Genomic DNA, 5,971 nt, shown 5'->3' with positions numbered 1-5,971 from the left:
AAATGGACTGGGTCGTTTGGGAAGATTGGGCCATTTTTTGGGCCTGTGGCTTGAAATCGAAGAAGAGGCCCAATTCCGACTTTCTTTATATTTTCGCTCTCTTTTCTTCTTTTTATTTCTCTAAAACTAAATTATAAAAATACTTAAATTATTATTAAGAACTAAATTAAGTTATAAAAGTGCAAATTAACTTCCAATAACAATTAACGCACAATTAAGTAATAATTAAGCATAAAATTGTATATTTGGACATTAAATGCTAAAAATGCAAACGATGCCTATTTTTGTAAATTTTTATTTTTTTGTAAACAAACTTAATTACTAACAAATTATAGAATTAAATCCTACATACAAAATGCGATATATTTTTGTATTTTTTATTAATTTAGCAAATAAACATGCACAGACAAATACAAATAATTATTCAAAATATCACAAAATATCACAAAATTGCACACCAAGGAAAATTATTTTATTTTTGAATTTTTGGGGAGTAATTCTCATATTGGGCAAAAATCACGTGCTTACAGCTGCCCCTCTTTGCCCGAAGACACGTAGGGTTTTCGTGCAAAGATAAAGCGAGCGATTTTTGCCCATCCGAGTACTCCGTGTGAAGCATTTTTGAAAAAGATTTGACCGAACCTTTGCTTCAAAGGTTTCCTACATATCCTGGGCTAAACAGGAATCAGGTCAATGTAGTTCGGGAAGTTTTTGGTAGCTGGGACTACCGTGGGACTGCATTGTTACTGTTGTTGCATGCTATTACTACTGCTTACCGATCTCCTTGTTACACCTTGCTTAAAAGAAAACAAGAAGCTAGGCTATACTGCAATTTTTCTTGTTGCCTTGCTTTCTTGTCTGCTTGCATTTTTTCCGGTGCTTTTCTTCCGATGCTTTTCTTCCTTTCGACACAAGCACTTGAGTTTTTGCTGGGACCTCTTATTGCAACCTTCTGCTTCCTGATGCTGGGGATTTTTATTGTTTTCTGCTGGGGATTCCTGTTGTAACCCTCTGTTTTATTGTCCTGTGACTTGATCTTGAAATGTATGCCTCTGTTCGATGGGCGGGCTCCCAACTTTAATACTTGAAAATTAATGCTGAATGTGTTCCTCTGTTATATGGGCGGGCTCCCAACTTCAACACTTGAAATGAAAAGACTGAAATGTATGCCTCTGTTATCTGGGTGGGCTCCCAACTTCAACGCTTGAAATATAAAGACTGAAATGTATTCCTCTGTTCTATGGGCGGGCTCCCAACTTCAACACTTGAAATAAAAAGACTGAATGTATGCCTCTGCTATCTGGGCGGGCTCCCAACTTCAACGCTTGGAATGTAAAGACTGAAATATATGCCTCTGTTATCTGGGCGGGCTCCCAACTTCAATGCTTGAAATGAAAAGACTGAAATGTATGCCTCTGTTCTATGGGCGGGCTCCCAACTTCAACTCCTGAAATGTAATATCTCTATTCTCCAGGCAGACTTCTGACTTTTAAAATTTAAACTATGTGTCTCTGTTCTTCAGGCGGACTCCTTACACCAAACTTGAAAAGTATGTCTCTGTTCTCCAGGCGGACTCCTGACTTTTAAAATTTAAGCTGTATGTCTCCGTTCTTCAGGCGGACTCCTGACGTCAAACTTGAAAAGTACGTCTCTGTTCTCCAGGCGGACTCCTGATTGCTAAATTTGAAATGAATGTCTCTATTCTCCAGGCGGACTCCTGACTTTTAAAATTTAAACTGTATGTCTCCGTTCTTCAGGCGGACTCCTGACTTTTAAAATTTAAACTGTATGTCTCCGTTCTTCAGGCGGACTCCTGACGTCAAACTTGAAAAATACGTCTCTGTTCTCCAGGCGGACTCCTGACGTCAAACTTGAAAAATACGTCTCTGTTCTCCAGGCGGACTCCTGACGTCAAACTTGAAAAATACGTCTCTGTTCTCCAGGCGGACTCCTGACAACTTGCATTTATCCTAATTAGTGCTTGTTTTTCCCTCCTGGAGAATTCCTCTTCAACAACTAATTTTTCTCCCCCTGCTTAATCAAAGAAAATTTCGTCAGTTTAAAACAGTGGTTAGTTGATGGCATTCTTGCTGAAAAATCCTTCCACTGCCTTGCTTTGTGTTGACTAATTTCCACACACTGACCCTGAACTGCTTGACTTTCTGACCAACTTTTAAATTTCCCAACCTCTGGCGACCTAAATGCTTTACACCCCTGCTGTTATTTCACTTTTCTGACCTTTTATTTGAGCTTTCGCCTTTCCCACGACATTTCCCAATCATTTCACCGATGAAACTTCCGTTAATTCCCTGTATTCCACTTGACATTAAGTTGTTTTTGACATGCTCTGACCACGTTGTGCTTTACAATTCTAGAAGCTGGTAGTGAACTTTGAAGTCCTTTCTGCTTGCATCGAACAAAACTGGCACTGAAACATCTCAGCTAGATAAAAACCCTCAAAAGAAAAATGAAATGATTTTTGAGTTAAGGATAAGAAGAATCCAAAACCAGATGACTGTTTGAAAAGAGAAAGAAAAGAAACTTATCTGAACGAGACAACTAGTACCAATGGTCAAGACATGCATTTTGGATTAATCAGCCCAATCTGTCCAAACAAACAACTCTCAATTGCCGTACCTCATTGCCCAGAACTTCCATCACTTGTTTGATTTATCTAGACCTTAACCTTGTTTCCCTGCGGTACCGCGAAACGGTTTCTATCAACATACCTTTCTCAGTTTTCCATTTCTTATCTCACCTTCGCCTTGAGGTGCCCGTAAAGGTTTTCACCAACAAGACTCTCTCATTTATTTTTCTCTCAGCTCCCGTCGCCTTACGGTGCCCGTGAGGGTTTTCACCCATAAGACTCTCTCATTTATTTTTGTTCTTCTTGCTCGAACCAGAGTGTTGCCCCTATCGTGGGTTATTCCTACCTGTTCATCTTGGCATTTCTCAAAACTGATCATAAGGTCTTTCTTCGGTCCGTAATGTAGGCTTTTGGATTGATTTAGAAAGAAAGGTATAAAAGGCTCAAAACAATTCCAATGGGTTCAAATTACAACTTTCGGAATCCAACTTTCATAACAATCACCACTTCTGCCCCAGTTTCTTGCTTGGGGATTTTTGGATTTCTATTTGGTATGACTGAACCTTGGAGTAAGGCTGCCTACGTACCCTTTCGGGATCAAGTCAAACGTAGTTCACTTCATAGAGACTACGTTGTTATGTTTTCTCTTCTTTCCCTTTTTTTTTTCATTTTTCCTTCTTTTTTTTTTTTTTTTCTTTTTTTTTCTTTTCTCTTTTTTTTCTTTTCTTTCCTTTTTTTTCCTTTATGTTCGACACTTGTGTTCTCTGATAATGCCGATGATTCCGAAAGAGGTGCATGAAAAATAAGTAAGGCTCGAAGGGGATAACAAGGGATATGAGTGTTTGGATAGCAGAACAAAATGCCTTCATCATTTCAATCTTTAAGATATGCCAAATACGAACAGATACATTTAGAAAAATAAAGAAATCATACATAATATCTCTTGACCGCATCGGAATTGATGGTCATTTCTACACATTTTCCTTCCGCATCTGTCAAATACAATGCTCCATTAGACAACACTCTGGTTACTACAAATGGTCCTTGCCAGTTTGGGGCAAATTTTCCTTTTGCCTCAGACCAATGAGGCAAGATCCGCCTCAGTACTAATTGCCCTACTTCAAATTTCCTTGGACGTACTTTTTTGTTGTATGCTCTTGCCATTCTTCGTTGGTACAGTTGGCCATGACACACTGATGCCAATCTTTTCTCATCGATCAAACTCAACTGCTCAAGACGGCTTTTCACCCATTCATCATCATTGATTTCAGCCTCTGCAATGATTCGCAGAGATGGGATTTCCACTTCTGCGGGTATTACCGCCTCGGTACCATATACCAATGAGTAAGGAGTCGCCCCTACCGAGGTACGCATGGTGGTGCGATATCCTAACAATGCAAAAGGCAATTTCTCGTGCCATTGTCTAGATCCTTCAACCATCTTCCGGAGTATTTTCTTTATGTTCTTATTGGCCGCTTCAACCGCACCATTTGCCTTGGGACGGTACGGAGTAGAGTGCCTGTGAGCAATCTTAAACTGCTCACATGTCTCCTTCATCAAATGACTATTAAGATTAGCCCCATTATCTGTGATGATTACCTTTGGGATCCCAAACCGACATATGATATTTGCATGCACGAAGTCAACTACAGCCTTCTTGGTCACAGACTTGAATGTCTTCGCTTCCACCCATTTGGTAAAATAATCTATAGCTACCAAGATAAATCTGTGCCCATTTGATGCTGCTGGATCAATTGGCCCAATAACATCCATGCCCCATGCAACAAAAGGCCATGGCGCGGACATCGTATGTAATTCTGATGGTGGAGCATGAATCAAATCTCCATGTATTTGGCATTGATGACACTTACGCACAAAACTTATACAATCTCGCTCCATCGTGAGCCAATAATAACCTGCTCGAAGAATTTTCTTTGCTAGAACATACCCACTCATATGCGGTCCGCAAACTCCGGAATGCACCTCAGTCATGATAGTTGTGGCCTGCCGTGCATCTATACATCTCAACAAACCGAGCTCTGGCGTTCTTTTGTACAGTACTCCTCCACTAAGGAAAAACCCACTTGCCAACCGTCGAATTGTTCTTTTCTGATCACCGGTGGCCTGCGTTGGATACACTCCCGCTTTGATGTACTCTTTGATATCATGGAACCATGGCTCTCCATCGATTTCCTCTTCTATCATATTGCAGTAAGCATGTTGATCACGGACTTGAATCTGCAATGGATCAACATAGGCCTTATCTGGATGGTGCAACATTGATGCCAAAGTAGCCAAAGCGTCAGCAACCTCATTATGAATCCTTGGAATGTGTCTGAATTCTATGGCCTGAAAACGCTGGCAAAGCTCATGCAGACATTGTCGATACGGTATAAGCTTCAAGTCCCGTGTTTCCCATTCCCCTTGAATCTGGTGTACCAGTAAGTCCGAGTCACCCATGACCAAGACTTCCTGTACACCCATATCCACAGCTAATCTCAATCCCAATATACACGCCTCATATTCTGCCATGTTGTTTGTACAGTAGAAACGAAGCCGAGCTGTAACAGGGTAATGCTGACCTGTTTCCGAAATAAGTACTGCTCCTATTCCCACACCCTTCATATTTGCAGCCCCATCAAAGAAAAGTTTCCATCCCGACTTCTCAGCTTGTTCTAATTCTTCAATGTGCATTATCTCTTCATCAGGGAAATAAGTTTTCAAAGGCTCATAATCTTCATCAACGGGGTTCTCAGCCAAGTGATCGGCTAATGCCTGTGCTTTCATGGCAGTCCGTGTCACATAGACAATGTCGAACTCTGTAAGTAAGATCTGCCACTTTGCAAGCCTTCCTGTGGGCATGGGTTTCTGGAAAATATACTTCAACGGGTCCAAGCGAGATATAAGGTAAGTGGTGTAAGATGACAAGTAATGTTTCAATTTCTGTGCCACCCAAGTTAGGGCACAACATGTCCTTTCCAGATGAGTATACTTGACCTCGTAAGATGTGAACTTCTTACTGAGATAGTAGATAGCCTGCTCCTTTCTGCCCGTAACATCATGCTGCCCCAGTACACAGCCGAATGAACTGTCCACAACTGTCAGATATAGAATCAAAGGTCTCCCTGGTTCTGGTGGGACCAGCACGGGTGGGTTTGACAAATACCTCTTTATCTTATCAAAAGCCTCCTGGCATTCATCAGTCCATTTGACCGCGACATCTTTCTTTAACAATTTGAAAATTGGTTCACACGTTGCCGTGAGCTGAGCAATGAACCTGCTGATATAGTTCAGTCTTCCCAACAAACTCATCACCTCGGTTTTGTTTCTTGGAGGTGTCAACTCCTGAATAGCTTTGATCTTTGACGGGTCTAATTCAATACC

The sequence above is a fragment of the Nicotiana sylvestris genome, chromosome 6, assembly GCF_000393655.2.
Source record: "Nicotiana sylvestris chromosome 6, ASM39365v2, whole genome shotgun sequence".
Lineage (NCBI taxonomy): Eukaryota > Viridiplantae > Streptophyta > Magnoliopsida > Solanales > Solanaceae > Nicotiana > Nicotiana sylvestris.
Note: the sequence above shows the minus strand (reverse complement) of the source record.